The sequence below is a fragment of the Mobula hypostoma genome, chromosome 1 (genome assembly GCF_963921235.1).
Source record: "Mobula hypostoma chromosome 1, sMobHyp1.1, whole genome shotgun sequence".
In the NCBI taxonomy this organism is placed as follows: Eukaryota; Metazoa; Chordata; class Chondrichthyes; order Myliobatiformes; family Myliobatidae; genus Mobula; species Mobula hypostoma.
Genome location: NC_086097.1, coordinates 232,743,016 through 232,763,805, shown reverse-complemented (window position 1 = coordinate 232,763,805; position 20,790 = coordinate 232,743,016). Strand labels below are relative to the sequence as shown.

General features: G+C 41.9%; 1 protein-coding gene across 3 annotated transcripts in view; it reads left to right on the top strand.

Annotated features, from left to right (window-relative positions):
* The first annotated feature begins 865 nt into the window (after positions 1-865).
* Positions 866-20,790, top strand: part of sybu (syntabulin (syntaxin-interacting)) — a 129,404-nt gene continuing 109,479 nt past the window's right edge. For 2 of the 3 annotated variants that reach the window (XM_063066145.1, XM_063066132.1), the window contains exon 1: positions 866-1,390. The gene's annotated coding sequence lies outside the window, so the exon portion shown is untranslated. The remainder of the gene's footprint in view (positions 1,391-20,790) is intronic. The other variant, XM_063066121.1, reaches the window with a different exon arrangement.

The window sequence follows — 20,790 nt, the reverse complement described above, 5'->3', positions numbered from 1 at the left end:
CAGAATGAATTTGTCCTTTTTTTGTGAATAGAATATACCCAGGCAAGTCTGACGTTTTCAGGTAGATGTGGTTGGACTGATGTTGTAGGACCCATGCTGCAGAATTAACTATTCATCAGAGATGCTCTTCTGCACACCACTGTTGTAACACATTGTTATTTGACTTAATGTCACCTTCCTGTCAGCTTGAACCAATGTGGAGGCCGGTGGGATGAAAGGAGAGAATAATGGGAATGCTTTCCTTGGTCTGTGTGGTAGGACAGGAGCTGAAGAGTCGGTGATGGTGCAGTTGTTGTGGAGCACTTACGTTCAATTCATATTCTCCATCCTAACTACATGTTAAAACAGATGAACTATTGGACCGCCTTTCGTCAGGTTACCTATCTGACTTCGATGGACGTCAGTATTAAGTTTTCCTTAGAACAACGATGAAGAGGAGAGAGGAAAGGTTCCGGCACTGGCTGAGGTCCATAGTGAACCTGACAACGAAAAAGGAACTATGCAATAATCCAAATAATCCAGCCGCTCACACACACACACACACACACACACACACACACACACACACCTTTCTCCACAGACGGGCGTTTGTAATATTTTCTAGTCAGTTTCCCACTTTCTGAATTTGGGCGCGCCTTGGGCGCTCGCACCTTCTTGGCAACTTTCCACCGGGTGTAAGCAGGTGTCAAAAGATACTGGGTATGCCCATCAACAAAACTGTGCACGTGATTTCAAAACTCAGATGGTGAGATCGACTAATGGCAGTTTTATTGGATTTAGGAAAGAAAATTAATTATATAATCCACATATTGCAAATCAATTCGCCGAAGTAATCTGAGTGACAGGAAAGCCAGGTTGTTTGGGCAGCAGCAGCGCCTGAGGAAGAGATGCTATTTTGGGTTAAACCATCTTGACAGCCCGCCTCTCAGCCTTCCCCTGCTCAGCTCCTGACGTACGCAAAGCCCCGCGGTTGCTTCCAGCCCGATTCGGCTCAGCAGGAGGCTGGAGATTTTGCCGTGAGGAGGAAGCGGTCGTGGTTCGCTCGCTCACTGCCGCCGACGCCCGAGGCTGTCTGACAGCAGCCCAGTCCCGAGCCGGCACCGTCCTCCCGCAACTTGACTCCTCGCTGGACTGACCCCCGCACCTTTTCCCTCGTCGTCCGACCGCACCAAGCTCGATTCTCCCGCACCCTCCGCCTCACCAAAACCCTCCCGCACACTCCGCTTGGCTGCCAGTTCTCCTCTAACCAATTTGCCCATTTTTAAAAAAGTCTTTATTTGAATTGAAACCGTGCGGGATTCTGTTTTGCTGTTTTCCACCGGTGATCTCTCGCCCGAGATCAGGAATTCACCACCTTTCGGATAAGACGACGGGTTTCCCCATCTGAAAGGCAAGTGGTTTATGATCACCCCTCCTCGCTCCCGACTGTTGATTTCCTTGGTAAGAACTTCATAATATAAAAACGGTAAACAACCTTTGTTTTTAACGAGATGGATGAAGATATCTAAACGTCAGCGCCTTTACTTGTGTCTGGGCTTTATTTTCAGTGTTTTATTTTAGTGTTGCGCAGAAGTTGCGATCCTCCCTATGTTATCAAATCCCTCCAACCGTGCGCCTGTGTGAGTGAAGTGGACGTGGAGGCACCTGTCTTTCACCCCCTTCACCAAAAGCCAAAACAAAACGCTGATGCTTAAACCTGAACGAGCCTGGTGTGCCCGTTGATAAATATACTGAGATTCATACTCTCGGGTTACGACCTGCAAAATGGTCTGCCTCAACTCCGAAGATGTTTGTACTCAGTACGTTCTAGTAAGTATTTTTTTTTCTCTCTAAATATTCCAGAGGTTGAGCATTTCAGATGGAAAATGATTCTCCCTGCCTATGTTATTCTCCAGCGTCAGAGAAGTACGCCATTGCATTAGATTATATTTTATCTTCCTTGAAATTTATGTAAATATGGACGGACGGAGTAGGAAAAGTAAGTCATTTGCGTGGCAAATTATTTTGTAGGTTTGATTATACAATGTTTGAAGAACTGTTGTGTTCCATTATTAAGTATGTTGGGTTTTCGACGCATTAGGAAGCAATTGCCAGGGTTATATATTCCGAAATTAAGCCCAGTGTGTCCAATGTCAAAGTGGAAAAGCTTGCGGTGGAATCACACAGCCATGAACTCAGAAGAAAATAAAAATAGAATATTCTCGAAACTTTCATCAGGTCAGGCTGCATCTGAGAGAAAGACAGTTTACATTTCAGCTTGAAGAACGCTTGTCAGAAGTGGGAATCCGAGAAGACAAATTAGCTTGGAATACACCGGGAAAGGAAGTTGGTTAAAAGGGGTTTAGATTTATTTATTTTTTTATTTAGACATACAGCATAGAATAAGCTCTTCTACCCCCAACAAGCCGAACGCCACAGCAACCTGCTTATTTAACCCTACCTGAATCACAATGACCAATTAACTTACTAATCAGTACGTCTTTGGAATGCGGGAGGAAACCGGAGTACCCAGAGGAAACCCACGTTTCCACAGGGGAACTTACAAATTCCTTACAGGACGACGTCAGAACTAAATTCCAAACTCCGCCCCAAGTTATAAAAGTGCTGCCCTATCCACTACCCTGCTTTCCCGCCTGAACGAGAAATTCTGGTTCTCCTTTCTCAGATGCTGACTGATCTGCTGAGTGTTTCCAGAATTTTCCATTTTGATTTTAGATTTCTAACATTGATGCTATTTATTCCCATCGACCTTAAACTTTACTCCTTATTTTTAAAAAGTCTCAAATTTTAATCGTTTTTCAGACTGCAGAATTGCAGTGTTGTATTGCAAAGACATACTTACTTGTTAGAAAATCGAAACTGGTCTGCTGAAGGACCGTTTCAATTGATGATGAAATACAAGTCAGGCACAAAGTTAAAACATTCAGATTTTTGCTATTGATCCAGTTGCTGGATTCAAAATGTCAGCATTTTGATCCACTGATAACTGTTGCAGTTTTAGTGCGGAATTACTTGATTTTTGCATTTATGAATGATTTGGTTTATAGAATGCATTAGCAAGTGGCCATAAGAGTGAGTCCTGTTCTGCACATTAAATTCAGAGTATAACTGGGACTGTATACCAGTTATATAAATGACACAATAAAACAAAGGAATATCCTTTCTAACAATGTTTGCAGGTGAGATTGGAATACATATCGCTCTGCAGTGGGTTCTATCATGACAAGTCTAAGCTGGAAATTGAACAGATTTATGGAAATGGAGAAAACTTGAGGCTGCTTATTCCAATCCTGTTAATAACTACCAAGTACTATGGATATTGGAAATATAAACACCAAATTCTGTAAATACTGAGCAGCTCCGGCATGATCAGAAGGGACAGGAACAGGAATAATGAGCTGAATGAATCAGACTGTGATTTGGAGGAGAAATACTAATGTTTATCTACTCCCAGAGTAGTTCCGGATTTACCAAAGCATGTGGTTTTGCATATTGTCAATAGCTATCGGGAATATTCTGGGGCCTAGTCTCAGCAAAATGCCTGCCTGGGGTAACTCACCACTGAGACCTTACCGTGATTCGTTTCCAAGGTGTTGGCCTTATTCACTGGGTATGTCCTGGTCCAGAGTTTCAGCTCACTAGGCCCTCCATCTCCAGCCCCTGTAGGTGCAGGCAGGGATCATTAATTTTATTTGTTTCTGGAAAAAGCAAGGTAACACGCCGCCCAAGTGGCCAATTAACCTACTAACCCCTATGTCTTTGGAATATGGCAGGAAACCCACGCAGCCACAGGATAAACATACAAACTCCTTACAAACAACAGCAGAACTGAACCTGAGTTGCTGACACTGTAATACCTTTACACTAACAGCTATGCTACCATGAATGGTTAATTCAGATAGCAGGTCTATCCAATCCACTTCTGCCCAGCCCGTCAGATCACTGACTTACCGTCAGAACGAAAGAGATAAAAGAGCTTTAAGATGCAGGGAAAATTGGCATTGTGTTTGGGAAAAGGAAAGAATGAAGTGGAGGCCCTACGGATAACAGCAGACGTAAAATGCAAAGAGATGATGGTGGCAAAAAAAGAATAATAATAATAGGACATATTAAGGTGAATCTAGAACTAGTATAAATAGGAATAGCAGAATCAGATAAAATGGTGCTGCTGTGACAATGGCAACAAATCTGTTCTGTGGCCAAAAATTAGCTGGAAGTTTGGGTCTACCAGAGCAGCCCTGATTGTGAATCTTGGGATGGAGATAGAAGTTGCCTGTCTTTGTCTGGAGTTCTGTGAAGTTGCAAAAATAATCCTGCTTTGTAAGAGGGGAACCAGAGATTTAGACTTCTAGCTTAAGTGCTTGGCCGAGAACCCATTGTGATGAAGCTACCATCTGTGAAATTAAGATTGAATGCCATTGAGTCAGAATCCCACGTATATATGAGGAAAGCCCTCTGCAAGCATTGAATGAGAAGTAGTAGGTTATTTGGTGGTAGTGTTATTATTCAGGGAAATTTATGAGGAAGTATCTGATGGTTTGTGCACACATTTAGCCAAACAAAAATGGAGCTTCCCCTGTCAACAGGTACAATTGTTTGGATTGGACCTCGGAGAAGATAGTGCAGAAATACTAGCAATATAAACATTCCCCAATGTGATGAGAATCTTATCATTAGTTATGATCAGTCCCATAGAGAACTTGGGAATACTCTTCCATGAGTTAAATCATTAAAAGCTAATTTTTAATTATAAGAACTTTTTATTGCTTTCTACAAATGTTATAGAATGCCACAATTCACATTTCTGACAATCAGTGCCAGCAATGGGCACATTTGAATCATGCACAGAATGGATTTTACAAAGTAAGGCTGCCTCATACAGCAATGTGCCAAAATCTCAACCTCAAGAAGGCACAACCCATTAGTTAGCAGTGTCAGATTTTCCATTTCTCATTCCTTCCAATCTGTGGCCTCTCTGAGTTTTCCTTTTTCAGATGTATGCTATTATTGTGCCAGGGTGTGTACACTCTGGCTGGATTCAGACTGCCTTGGAGAATATCAGATCCTTACGGAGAACTGGAGTAGAGAGCATTAAGAAATCATTTCTGAGTTGGGTTTGGATTCATATTTCAGAGCTACGAAGTCCAAAATGCTTCGGTGGAGAGTTGTACAAATGAGAATTATGGTCTTGATTTCATGAAAGAAAATTGCTACTCAAAATATATATTCAAAAATAGTGTAATTCCTGTGTACTGTGAAAATATGAAGATAAAGCCCTGGTTAGACCACACTTGGATTATTGAGCTCAGTTCTGGTCACCTCATTATAGGAAGGATGTGGATGCCTTAGAGAGGGTGCAGAGATTTACCAGGATGCCACCTGGACTAGAGGGCATGTCTTATGAGGATACGTTGTGTGAACTAGGACTTTTCTCTTTGAAGTGAAGGGGGATGAGAGGTAACTTGCTAATGCTGTATAAGATGATAAGAGGAATTGATAGAGTGGACAGCCAGGGGCATTTTTTTCCCAGGGCAGGGATGGATATAGGGGGTATAATTATAGGATGTTTGGAGGAAAGTGTAGTGGGGAATGATATAGGTAAGTTCTTTACACAGAGAGTGGTGAGTGCTTGCAATACCCTGCCAGGTACATTAGGGCAGAGAAGGGCACGTGGATGATAGAAAATGGAGGGCTATGTAGGTGGAAAACGTTAGACTGATGTTGGAGTAGGTTAAAAAGTTGTCACAACATCATGGACTGAAGCACCTGTATTGGGCTGTAATGTTCTACAATTCTATAAAAGCCATTTTCAAATAAATAGATAAATGTATTTGTACTGTTGGCAATTTGCATTTGAATCTCATTGTTCTAAGTCTACCAATTTGTTTCTTGGTCACCCGTAATTCAGACTGCAGGTAACAGAACAGTTCCCCAAGCCATGAATGATAAGATAGCCCTATCCCCCCCCCCCAAAAGCTTTCCCAACCACCTTTCCATAAATAGAGACCAGGAAAGCCGCTGGAATTTTAGGTAAGGAAACTGAGAGGGAATATTTCAAATATGGATGGGACTTGAGAAACAAATTCAGAATGAAGAATAACAGAAACAGATCGAACACTGACAGGCAGGTGGCAACGTTGGTTCTTTTTTGAGAGGATGCCTTGATGTTGCAGTTAATAGGAAATAAATGTTACCTGTGTTTTATTGGATCTCACCGTTCAATGGCTTGAATTTTATGGTCTCACCAGTGACCTTGAAAAAAGCGGCCAAGGATTTATTGCATGACCTTTTTTTCTGGTTAATTGCTTTCAATGTCTGACAGGCCAAAATTCAGAAATTCCAGATGAACACAACTGCCATGACATATTGGCTTAACAACTAATCACATTGAGGAAATCTCACAAACCAGGAAAGAAAAAGGAGAATTTTACAGATTGGAACGCTCACACACAATTAAATCAGAGGTTAAAATTTAAGTAACCATTCCCCCCAAATATTTAGCCCATAAGATAATAAGTCAGGGGAGCAGAATTAGGCCATTCAGCCCATCAAGTCTGTGCTGCCATTTGATCATGCCTGATTTATTTTCCCTCTCAACCCTATTCTCCTGCCTTCTCCCTGTAACCTTTGTCGCCCTCACTAATCAAGAACCAATCAACCTCCACTTCAAATATACCCACTGATTTGGCCTTGGCAGTCATCGATGACAATAAGTTCCACAGGTTCACCACCCTCTAGCTAAAGCTGAGGAAATTGGAATCAAACAAGAAATCGGCTTTTGGAACGCCGAAGTGTTTGATGGGCAGAACTGATGCCGTAGCACGTCATTAAAGGCTTACCTACTTCTGTGGTAAAATACAACAGTTCTGCATGTTTCATAGTAGCATCATGCATCCTGTGGCAGATTGCTGAATTGGTAACACTGTCGTTGGGTTTCCATGTTAAATCCCAATATTGCTGTAAATGTTGATTGTAATGTCATTGAAAACAGACTGCTTTGTGGTGTCAAACTGTAAAACAGCAAAAATTAAATATCTTCCTTCATTCAGTATTTCATATTTTTGGGCATTTTTAAAAGTTTGTAACTGGTTGGCAGATACAAGTATTGCACATGAATAATGCTGCTGGGTGCTGGGACGGAGATACATCCCTACCAAAAGAGGTGTCAGGCACTCCTTCTCTCCAGTATCCTGCAGGTCACCCTTGATATAGCACCTGCTCAGCACCCCCCCCCCACCCACTCCCGATCAGGGTCACGTGCAGCTAAGGGAGCAGCCGGTGCACATTTCAAGTCCTGGTTATGCAACCACTAATGCCAGGCAGACATTCCCTGAAGAGTATTGATAATGGCTGGGATCACCCATCTTGTAAAGACACAGCCCTGAAGAAGGCAATGGCAAACATCTTCTGTAGAAAAATTTGCCAAGAACAATCATGGTCATGTCCATGTCAGACATGGCACATAATGATGATACAATCATTGTTGGCAGAATTTCAGATGGTGACGAAAGGGTGTACAAGAGCAAGATATACCAACTAGTTGAGTGATGTCACAGCAACAACCTTGCACTCAACATCAACAAGACCAAAGAGCTAGTTGTGGACTTCAGGAAGGGTAAGATGTGGGAACACAAACCAATCCTCACAGGGGGATCAGAAGTGGAGAAAGTGAGCAGTTTTAAGTTTCTGGGTGTCAATATCTCTGAGGACCTAACCTCGACACAACATATTGTTGAGGCCATAAAGAAGGCAAGACGGCGGCTATATTTTGTTAGGAGTTTGAAGAGATTGGTTTGTCAACTAAAACACTCAAAAAAACTTTCACAGATGTACAGTGGAGAGCATTCTGACTGGCTGCATCACCGTCTGGAATGGGGGCGGGGTGCTATTTCACAAGATCAAAGTAAGTTGCAGAAATCTGTAAAATTAGTCAGCTCCGTCATGAGTACTAGCCTCCATAGTATCCAAAACTTCTTCAGCGGAGCTACATCCATCATTAAGGACCCCCCACCATCCAGGACATGCCCTCTTCTCCTTGTTACCATCGGGAAGGAGGTACAGAAGCCTGAAGGCACACACAGTGATTCAGGATCAACTTCTCCGATTCCCAAATGGGCATTGAACCCATGAACACTACCTCACTACTTTTTTATTTCTGTTATTTTGTACTACTTGTTTTAATTTAACTATTGAATACACATAATATAACTCAGTTCTTTTTCTCTATATTTATTTTTCATGTATTGCACTGTACTGCTGCCGTAAAGTTAACAAATTTCACGACATATGTCGGTGATATTAAACCTGATTCTGATTCTGATGGTGAATGCTGTGGAAGGTTTGCAATTATCTCAGATGATTTCATAATGGAAGATCCTGATAATGTTGAAATAAATTCTGAGAAATTTTATTTTTTTATTGACTGTTGGATCAAGGGAATTTTGACTGAGTTTTTATTTCTTGAATTTTCAGTAGCTCTATTGAACAATGTACATTGGCAACGTAGTATAAGCATAAAAGGATGCTTCTTATTTTTATTAACATGAGAAAATCTACATATGATGGAACTCCAAAGCAACAAGCACAAAATGCTGGTGAAACTCAGCAGATCAGGCAGCATCTATGGAAATGATTAAATAATCAATGTTTCAGACAGAGACCTTTCTTCAGGACTGGAAAGGAAGAGACAAAATGCCAGAATAAAAAGGTTGGGGGAGGCTAGCTGAAAAGTGATTGGTGAAGCCAGGTGGACAGGAAAAAGTCAAGGGCTGGAGAAGAAGGAATCTGATAGGTGAGGAGAGTGGACCAATGGAGAAAGGGAAGGAGGAAGGGACCCAGGGAAGTAATATGCAGGTGAGAAGAGGTAACCAGTTAGAGTGAGGAAAAGAGGAAGGGGGAGGGGCAGAATTTGTTTACCAGAAGGAATATTTTTAGTGCTTCGGTTTTACCAAAACCTAATGTTTTGTATTTAGTACTGCTTTAGAAGGGGAGCGCAAAGCTCTCCTTAGGCTCAAGAGGAAAAGATTTAAAGAGTCTTCAGAGGCCACAGTGAACTAAAAACATTAGCAAGGACAAAGAAATTGAGCTAAAATTGCGATGAGTTTGGTACTCCTTACCTTTCAATCCTCCTGTTTCTAATTTTCCCACTTTCTACCAAAGGCAGGTTTTCTAACTGAAATATGTTTTATTTACAGTTATGTCACAGTGTCTTCAATTATCAGCAACTTAAAATGCTCGACAAGTTGAGTTTGCACATTTCTGAAAATTAAATGTTAGTGTATTGTAAATAAGTTGCATTTTTAAAAGTAGCATTGCTTATCTGTAGAAAACATCCTTAGGTGTTCAACAGAAAATTAATTACAGAAATGTAGAAGAGTTAAGAGAGGGAGATTGAGCAGAAATAAGCATGAAGAGTTATTTTCAATGGTGACAAGTTGTAAAATATGCATGAGTTATAGAGGGGAATTTAGAGACCAAATCATGCCACCGATACAGAGGGAGTTTTAATTTCATTTTATTTATTTAAGGATACAGTGCAGAACAAGCCCTTCCAGCCCTTCGAGCCGCACTGCCCAACAATCCCCAATTTAAATCTTGCCTAATCATGGGACAATTTATGATGACCAATTAACCTACTAACCGGATTGTGGGAGGAAACCAGAGCACTGGGAGAAAGCCCACACATTCCACGGGGAGGATGTACAAACGCCTTACAGAGGATGCTGGAATTGAACCCCTAACTCCAACGTCCCGAGTTGTCATAGCATCTCACTAACCAATACGCTACCATAGCTACAAAGCAGGTTGATGAAGAAGTCCTGACGAAGGGTCTCGGCCTGAAACGTCGACTGCACCTCTTCCTATAGATGCTGCTTGGCCTGCTGCGTTCACCAGCAACTTTGATGTATGTTGCTTGATGAATAAGTAATTCAGTTAGTCATTTGATCCAGTTCTGTTATTCAATACAATCATAGAGTCATAGAGCACCTCGGACTTCAGCCCATTTAGTCAAGTTGGGCTGGTTTTCTACCTGCATCCCTCCGTACCTCTCTCAGCCATGCACCTATCCAAAGCTCTCTTAAATGTTACAATTGAACCCGCATTCAACACTTCCCAGTGGGTCGCTCATTCCACACCCATACCACGCTCTCCGTGAAGAGTGTCCATGACTCTGTGAAGAGTTAAGTTTTGTTGCCTGAGGAAGAGTACGCTAAATTGAAGCCAATGAGATTAGGGCATGCAGCCAGAATACTGTTGAGTTTTAATTGGCATTGTAATATGATACTTAACATGCCCAAGCTGGATGTAAGGAATATTTGCATTCATTGGCATCCGTTAGTCTTGCGAGACCATTGATCTGCACCTGGAAAGTCTTCACTCTCCAGGGCGCAGGCCTGAGCAAGGTTGTATGGAATACCAGCAGTTGCCCATGCTGCAAGTCTCCCCTCTCCACAACACCAATGTAGTCCAAGGGAAGGGTATTAGGATCCATACAGCTTGGCACCAGTGTCCTCGCAGAGCAATGTGTGATTAAGTGCCTTGCTCAAGGACACAACACGTTGCCTCGGCTGGGCCTCGAACTCACGACCTTCAGGTCGCTAGTCCAATGCCTTAACCACTTGGCCACATGCCCACTTAATTTGCATTAAAGTTTTAGTAAACACAGAAATGATATAAATGTTGCTGGAGATCCAGAGCAACACACACACAAAATGCTGGAAGAACTCAGCAGGTCAGGGAGCATCTATGGAAATGAATAAACAGTTGACATTTTGGGCAGAGACCCTTCTTCAGGACATCTTTGTGATCTTCCGGCACAGAGCTCATAAAAAGCGACGAAACGGACTTTTTAACTTCGTAAACCAGTGGGTTGTTGTTATGTCTCCCACTCACTGTGAAAATGGGGGACACCTCCCTCTCCCTTGCCAGGGAGGGGGAGAACCTGTGGTTTGCCGAATGCCGGATGTATTGCGATAGTCTTTGGGGTAACTGCAAGGTCTGTGTCTTTGAAAGGAAGAGAGAAGATGCCAGAATAAAAAGGGTGGGGGAGAGGAAGGCGGATACCTAGAAGGTGATAGATGAAGCCAAGTGGGTGGGAAAAGTGAAAGGCTGGAATGGAAGGAATCTGTTAGGAGAGGAGAGTGGACCATGGGAGAAAGGGAAGTAGGAGATGTGCCAGGGGGTTGTGATAGGCAGGAGAAGAGGTACAGGCCAGAGTTGGGAGTCAAAAAAGAGGGAAGAGGGAGGGAAAAAATTCTTACCAGAAGGAGAAATCGATGTCCATGCCATCACATTGGAGGCTACTTAGGCAGAACATAAGTTGTTTCTTCTGCACCCTGAGAGTGGCCACATCGTGGCAAAAGAGGAGGCCGTAGACCGACATGTTGGAATGGGGATGGAAATTAAAATGGTTGGCCACTGGGAAATGCTGCTTTTGGCGGATGGAGTAAAGATCCTTGAGAAACTCGTCCTCCACCATTTTGTGCTTTTTCCCCTCTCCCACCTCCCTCTCCCCCCCTCTCTCCCTCTCTCTACCACTCCACATCCCTCCCTCCCTCTCCCCTCCCTCTCCCCTCCCTCTCCTCTCCCCCTCTCTCCCCCTTTCCCTCTCTCCCCCTTCTCCACCTTCTCCCCCTCTCCTCCCTCCCTCCAAGTATATATGTATATAGCTGGAAGTTGAGAATGGAATCTCACAGCCCACCCAGTTTATCTTCTATTCAGTGCACAGACAGTGATCAGCTAATAAGCACATTTCACAACTCTAGGAAGTCCTAAATTCCTTTACAGCCAATTAAACACTGCTAAAGCATGGCCATTATTCCAACTCAGGGGAATGGGACCTGTAATTTGTACGTTGCAGAATTCCCAAATAGCAATGAGATGTTCAGTGCTGTTTGCTAAAGGATAAGTAATTTCAAGGAGGCTTCTTTGCAGAATCAGTCTGTGTTACATACTGGCTTGAGAAAAAGCACCCACAATTGACTTTAAGTTGAAGCTGACAAATCTCTTCAGTGATACACTTAATGATTTGTATCACACACACATACACACTCAGGCACACTCGCAATGCTGGAAGTCAGGCAGCATCTCTTGAAGGAAATTAATCAATATTCTGTGCCGAAATGTTAATTACTAATGTTTAAACATCAGAAACATTAATAAACCGTTGTCAGAGCAAAGCAGCTTGTTGAATTAAGCAGGTAAATGCTTAATTAATTTAATGTGGAGAAGTATGAAGTGATACGTTTTTATAGGAAAGATGCACAGGGACAGAAAATCACGGGCAAAGCCCTCCCCACCATTGAGCACACCTACAAGGAGTTCTACCACAAGAAAGCTGCATCCATCATCCCCACCATCCAGGCCATGCTCTCTTGCTGCTGCCATTGGGAAGGAAATACAGGAGCTTTAAGTCCCACGTCATCAGGTTCAAGGACAGTTGGAGTAAATATTTAAGGTCAAGATTGTTGTAAACCCTCCAGCCCAGGAATTATCTTCCCCAATTCCAGTTTTTTTGATCCTGCCAGCATTTAATATGTTGCAATAAGATCTCGTCTTAATCTTCTAAACACTGATGAATTCAAGCTTAGTTGACCATATTTCTTCAAACAACGGTCCCAGCATCCCAGGTGAACTTTTGTTAAACTCCCTCTGTGGGAAGTATATTCCTTCTTTTTAGGAAAGGAGACCAAAACTGCACACAGTGCTCCTGTCATGATCTCATCATCCCCTGTACAAGTGAGCTAAGACATCCTCGTTTCTGTACTCAAGCACTCTTGTGAGGCCAACGTACCATTTATTTTTCAACAACTTGCTGAACCTATGTGTTTGCTTTGAGTGACTGCTGTATAAAAGCTCTCAGATCCCTCATACATTAACATTTCCTAACCAATCACTGTTTAAGTGATATTCTGCTTTACTGAGATTCTTTTCTTACCAAGATGAAAAACTTAACATTCAACACATTCTGGTGTATTTACCATCTTTTTGTCTATACATCCCATTTGTAAAAATTACCTCAAAGTCTCTTTGTGTCCTCACAACTCACATGCCTTCCAGCTTTGAGTATTCAACAAATCTATAAATATTGCATTCTGTTCTCTTGCCCGAATTATTGCTGTATGTTCTGAAAAGCTGGAAACTAGCTGTTTTATTTATTGACCTAGTTACTATGTCCCACCTCAAAGAATACCAATTTGCATTTACTCTATTTTAATTAGTTTCAATCTTTGCCAGTATTTTGCTCCCAAGTCCTCTCTGCTTTAATATTGTATGCTAGCACCTTCAGTGGTGCTTTATCAAAGACCTCTTGAAAATGCAAGTAAACTATTTCTACTAGCTCTCTGTAAAATAAATCCAGTAGGTTTGTCAAACACGATTTCTCTTTCATTAATCCGTGCTGTCATTTTCTAATCTGACTGATATTTTCTAAGTGTCTTGTTATCACTTCCTTTAAAACTAGTATTTTCCTGATGTCTAATGTTAAGCCAACCAGTCTATAGTTTCCTATTTTGACTTTTCCTTCATTAGATTATCCTTACACCAATCCCTTCCCTTCACTGCATACTTTCTCTCCATAGCATTTTATGTACCATTCCACCATGAAGCTCTCATTTAGTCTAAAGCCTGGTCGGATTCCCAGAGTAGCAGATAACCTCCAGTAATGGCTATTATCATGTTCCACTCCAGTCAAAGTGTGTTTTCAAAGCTATAGCGCTGAAATATAATGCACCATGTGATCAAATTTCTCTGCTATTGTATTCCTCAAACCACTTACAGAATTTCATAATGTTTGAGCACTTTCAGTCATGTATGGCACAGGGAAAAAGTTTCTCAAGTCAAAAGTTATTAGTTCTTGACTTGTTCTCATTTGCAACTTCTCTGTTTTGGGAAGTGCTGACAAAGTTCAAAGTACATTTTATCAAAGTACATATTCTTTATGCAGCCTTCAGATTCATCTCCTTCCAGGCAGCCATGAAGCAAAGAACCCAAATAGAACCCATTAATAACAAAAGAAGACCTTCAAACACCCAGTGTGCAGAGAAAGAAAAAAGTAAACCATGTGAACAATAAAAGTAAGTGAACAGCATTCAGAACTGAAGTTCGTAACATTAGGCATCACTGCGACTGATCCAGGCATCCATTAGCTACCAGCCACAGCCTCAGTCCTGCACAGAGATGAGCAAACCCCACGGGGCAGGCCCATCTCTCGCCTCCGACTCCGACACCCAAACCACAGACATCCCACCTCTTCTGGAAGTTCCGGGAGTCTCCCGCACATTAATAGTGGCTCCCTGATGCCTGCAAATTACATACAATATCCCGGAAATCAATTTTTTTGAGAGCGAGTGAGAGAGAGCAAGAGAGAGCGATCGCGAGAGCGAGAGTGCACGAGAGAGAGAGCGCGCCATGACAGAGTGTTCCAAAAAAAGAAAATATAAAACGTACGTCACCCCAGACTACCCTAAAGTGTACCCCTGCTTAATAGGGATCAAAAATAATGGTAGTGTTGCTCGCTGCACTGTTTGCAACAGTGACTTTTCTGTTGCCCATGGTGGATTAAGACTGTAACAGACATGTTGAGGTGAGTTTAACAGGTATCATTCATTCATTAGCATAGCTAACATTATTTAAACTAGCTGGCTAGCTGCTAAGGAGCTATTCTACTGCAGACATCCCACCTCTCCCGGAAGTTCCAGGAGTCTCCCACGAATTGATGGTGCTACCTCCCTGAAATGAGTTTTTGCAGGGTGGGATGTCTGAAACCATTTCAATCTGGTCCAGCACTTAAACCCCAGGTCATCCCGCACTCTAGGACTTGGGCTCTGCTAATTTGATACGTACAGTACCCGACATTGGAGAGGGCTCACAGGAGGTTCATGAGAATGATTCCAGGTATGAAAGGGTTAGCTTATGAGGACTGTTTGATGGCTCTGGGCCTGTACTCGCTGGAATTTAGAAGAGGGTTCTTATTGAAATCTATCAGATGTTGAAAGGCCTAGATAGAGTGGATGTGGAAAGGATGCTTCCTGTAGTGGGGGAGTCTAGGACCAGAGGTCACAGCCTCAGAGTAGAGGGATGTCCATTTAGAACAGAGATGAGGAGGAATTTCTTTAGCCAGAGGGTGGTGAATCCATAAAATTTATTGCCACAGGTAGCTGTGGAGGTCAGGTCATTGGGTGTATTTAAGATGGAGATTGATAAAGTCTTGATTGGTCAGGGCATGACCGGTTACAGGGAGAAGGCAGGAGAATAGGATTGAGAGGGAAATGAATCGCCAGAGTAAACGCATTGGAACGAAGGGCCTAATTTTGCTCCTGTGTCTTATGGTGTATTGGTCATAATGGTTTTAGCAATGACTTGTGCACAGTTAGGCTGACAAAAATACCACACGCTATAAAATATTCCCCCTCAAGCCTCGCATTGTTGCAATCCTCTTCTTTGAGCTTTCTTTAAGATCAGCTCCTTGCATTTCTGCTTAGTGCTGCTGGCAGTATAAAAATCACCCTCTTATTCACAGTTCTATTTTTTGTAATTACAGTGCTGTGTTTCATTTCTTATGTCTCGTGACAACTCTTACCATGATAAATTTCTGTAACCACATGTATCATACATAGTCCTTTCTGAAATTGTCATGCTATAATCATATCCTTTCAATAAGGAGCTACTACTGAGTACCCATTACTTAGACTGTGTAATTACAGGGTTCTTTTGTTTAAATAGGCAGGTTCCAAAATCCATGTGAAAAGAATATCTTAATGAAAACATAAAAACAAGGATAGAATCTATCTCAATAAACTGGGGATAGAATTAAGTCTGTGCACTGTGGCCCCAGTCAAATCTTACACCCGACCTCATAAGGCCTCTGTTACTGAAGCAAAACTCTGTAGGTGAAGGAGAGCTCAAATGAGAGTAACATGCACAAAATGCTGGAAGAACTCAGCAGGTCAGGCAGCATCTGTGGAAAGGAATAAACAATCAACATTTCAGCCAAGGGTTTCAGCTAATAATACAAATGCCCCGAAACGCAGACTCTTTATTCCTTTCCATAGCTGCTACCTGACGTGCTGAGTTCCTCCAGCATTTTGTGTGTGTTACTCTGGATTTCCAGTGTCTGCAGATTTTCTTGTGTTTACCAAATGTAAATAGTAGTGCTAGAAAGAGAGAAACAGAATTAGCATTTCGGGTCAATGTCGTTCTATCCAATGTCTTTCTCACTTAGTAATTTTCTGTTGCGGTAGTAACGACTGCTGAGAGAATGGCCAAAAATTAAAATGATGATCAAAGCCCAAAAATATCTTAATAAGCAAAGAATCCAGTTGCTTTGGGTGGCAGCCTTTACCAGCTATTCAGATAAGAAGGTTAAGATTAAAGGCAGCAGGCTTCAAAGAAGCCAGTGACATGTGAACTGTCTGGTCTATTCCTGCCGGTTGAGTAGGGTTAAAATCACACCCATGCAATTTTAAAAGCAAAAGTATTCTCTGGAGGAGATATAGTTCAAAAGAATTGGAAGAGGAATACTGACTGTGGGTTAGATGAATTGCTCACCATTCATATAGGACAATAAGAATTACAGCAGGTGAAGAATCTTTCAACAACCATAAATTATATGGTTTTCAATATTTCTGATGTTAAATGAAAGCTTAGATTAAAACATTTTGAATGTCGGTCTTTGAACACACAATTCAATGACTGTTCTCGGATTTAATAATGCAATAGGAGATGATCACTTGCCATAACAAATACTCAATAGAGTTATTAATATATTCAGTAAGCTTTGCTGTTCAAAAGTAGAAAGGAATAGTAACCCTTCTGCAGGGATTTGCGTTATGACAAATTGACATACATAATTACTTGTTTTAAAACCCATGCAGTGCTGTATGCACAGATAACATGATAGATGTTAACACCAGCGTATTGCTACTAATGACTATTTTTGTATTGCCCCTTTATTACATTCTGTAAGCCTAAAATTCCACTCTGAGAAAAAGATTGATCTTATTCAGCTCATATCTCCTTCCAGAAATCTTACAATAGAAAATTATGATGTACATCAAATTTACTGCCCAAAAAATCCTTAATTGAGAAGATAAGTGAAATCCTGTTAGTGTAATAAAGGTTTATTTCAATATTTGACAATATTCTTTCTTAGATGATGATCTTACAGAATTTCTATCAGAAAATATATTATGGTTGTATCTCTTAAAACTTTCATGCCTATTACTCAATTCAGCTCCATAATTTCCCTACTAAAGGCAATAAAATGCTGATTAATAGATAAAAAGAACTTAGCAAAGTTCTTATTAAATTGTATGATATTTTTGATCAATTTTATTCATGAGTTAGGTTGCTCAGTCTGAAAAGGAGCTCAAGCAATGTGAAATAAGTGATTACTTGCTACTGCCCTAAACATAAAAATAATAAAGCTACTGACGACTGACAGTATATCACAGCAACACGGACAAAATGGAAAGGAAGTTGCCAGAATAAAAAGGTGGGGAGGGGAAGGAGGACAAGCTAGAAAATGGTAAAGTGAAGCCAGGTGTGTGGGAAAGGTAAAGGGCTGGAGAAGGAGGAGCCTGATTGGAAAGGATAGTGGATCATGGGAGGAGGGAAAGGAGGAGGGGCACCAAGGGGAGGTAATAGGGAGGTAAGTAGAACAGGTAAAAGGCCAGAGGGGGAATAGAAGAAGAAGGAAGTATGGGGGGAATTTTTACCAAACGCAGAGATTGAAGTTAATGCCATCAGGTTGTAGACTATGCAGGTGGAATATGAGGTGTTGCTCCTTCATCCTGAGAGTGACTTCATTGTGGAAAGGAGGAGCCCACGGACTGACATGTTGGCACGGTAACGGGGACAGGAATTAAAGTGGTTGGCCACTGGGAAATTCCGCTCTTGGTGGTGGGATCGTAGGTGCTTGACAAAGCGATCACCAAACTTGCGTCAGGTTTCACCAATGTAGAAAGGCTGCATCGGGCCTTACTGGGAATTCAGCGGAATACTCCAGAAGGTTGACAAGTGAAATGTTGCCTCAGCTGGAAGGACTGTTTGGGGGTAAGGGAGGAGGTAAATGGGTAGGTGTAGAACCTCTGTTGCTTGCAGGAGTATGTGCCAGGAAAGAGATTAGTGGGAAGGGATGAATGGACAAGGGAATCATGGAGGGAGCGATTCCTGCAGAAAGTGGAGAGAGGAGGAAAGGTAAAGATGTATTTAGTGGAAGGATTCCGTTGAAGATGGTGGAAGTTACAGAGAATGATATATTGAATTGGAGATCGTGAGGTGGTAGGTGAGGACAAGAGGAACTGTATCCTTCTTAAGGCAATGGGAAGATGGGGTGAGCGTGGATTTCCAGGAAATGGAGGAAATGCAGGTGATGGCAGCATCAATGGCAGAGGAAGGGAAACCCCGTTCTTTGAAGAAAGAAGACACCTCTGATGTCCTGGAATGGAAAACCTCATCCTGGGATGCGGCAGAGATGAAGGAACTGAGAAAAGAGAACAGCATTTTTACAGGAGACATGTTGGGAAGAGGTATAGTCAAGATAGCTGCGGCAATTGGTAGGTTCATAAAAGATATCGGTTTCTCTCCAGAAATGGAGACAAAGAGCTCAAGAAAGGGGAGAGAGGTGTTGGAAATGGACTAATTGAATTTAAGGGCATGGTGGAAGTTGGAGGCAAAGTTGATTAAATTGATCTCAGCATGAGTGATGAAGGAGCACCAATGCAGTCATCAGTGTGCAGAGAAAGAGTTGAGGAACATTACCAGGAAAGGCTTGGAACATGGACTTTTCTACACAGCCAAAGAAAAGGCTGGCATAGTTGGGACCCATGCAGGTGCCCATGGCTACCCCTTAGGTCTGGAGAAAGTGGGAGAAGTCAAAGGACAAATTGTTTATGATGAGGACCAGTTCTGCCAGATGGAACAGGGTGGTGGTGGAGGGGAACTGGTTGGTTCTTTTATTGAGAAAGAAGCGGAGAGCTTTAAGGCCTTCTTGATGGGAGATAAATATGTATTGGGTCTGCACATCAGTGGTGAAAATGAGGTGATCATGGCCAGGGAATTGAAAGTTATTGAGGAGATCAAGAGCATATGAAATGTTGTGGATGTAGGTGGGAAGGGATCGAACCAAGGAGATAGAGCAAGTTTACCAAGCATATCAACTCATCAACAGTTATTATTAACAAAGAGTATACAGATGTGACTTTATACTAGGAATCTTTACATAACATTATGTGACTATGTTGCAAGTGTGCTCCACAGATCTGCGGAGTTCTAAATCACAGGATCTTGAGTTCAAGGGATCAGCTCAAAAATAGACGTCTGCAATTGGCTGTGGACCATCAGCTGCAGAAATAAAAACCATTGCAACTGTAAACCTCATGACCTCGCATATCTCTCAATGTATCATTATTATCAAGCTAGGGATAAACCAATCCTTAACCCTGCATTCCTGCCACACAGTTAGGAAACAGGAGATAGTTAGGAAAATAAAGTTATGGTGTACATCAATTTAGAATGGCTCCTTATTGCATGAAAAAAATCCTTAAAAAAGAAATTAAGTCTTGTTAGAGCAATAAAGGTTTGTTTCAATATTAGAAAATACTCTTTCATACATAATCATCTCAAGTCAAAGTCAAAGTACATTTATTTTCAAAGTATGTATGCTGTGTCCAACCCTGAGAATTATCTTCCCCACAGACAGTCACAAACAAAAGAAATCATGGAACCTGTCAAAGAGAAACATCAACCACCACCACCACCCCCCACGCGAAAAAAGAACAATTCACACCAACAGCAACAAAAAAATGAGCAAAAAGCACAGAAAATAAAACACAAAAATTGGAAGAGTTCAGGCGTATTCAGTACAGCTCAGTGTTCATCATCTGCAGGCCGCCCCAATTCAAAATCTCCCAAAAGGGCAACAAGAATTTCTATCATCAGAAAACGCATTATAGTTACATCTTTTAAAGATCAAACCCCAACAATGGTGAAACCTGCACATGTATGCCAGATAAAGGTTGATTAATTTGCAATCACATTCCGTTAGGAGTACAGACTGGATAATCCATCTCACTTTCTCCTACAATACCCACTATCACAGAAGCCAGTCTTCAGCTGATTTGATTCATATCAAGAAACATTTGAGAGTGCTGGAGAAAGCAAGGGTCAGAGGAATAGACAACATCCCAGCTATAGTACTCAAAACTTGCACTAACTCTACCTCCACTTAGGCTGGCCCGGTACAGTATTTTGGCATCTATCCAACAATATGAAACATTGCATAGCTATGCCTACAAATCGAGGCAAGCCTATTCCGGCCAATTATTGCCCTGTCTAGTCACAATGATTAGCAAAGTGCTGGGGCTGCCACTGACAGTGCTATCAATGGGCATTTGCAACAAATCACATGCTTGCCAATGCCTAGTTTGAGTTTCACCAGGATAACTGGGGTCCAGACCTTGTCACACTCTTCATCCAAACATGAACATACATATTATTTTTTTTTTAACCAGGAAAGGTCATAGGTTTAAGTTGAGAGGAGGAAGATTTAAAAGGGAACTGAGGGGCAACTTCTTCACACAGAAAGTGGAGAGTACACGGGATGAAATGCCAAAGAAAACCAATGACAACTTTCAAAAGGCATTTGGCTAGGACAGGCTTAGAGGCATCTGGGCCCAATGCAGGCAAATAGGATGAGTTTGTGGGTAAACACAACAGATATGGCAGATGCTGGAAATCTTGAGCAACACACAAAAAATGCTGGAGTATCTCAGGCAGTGTCAATGGAAG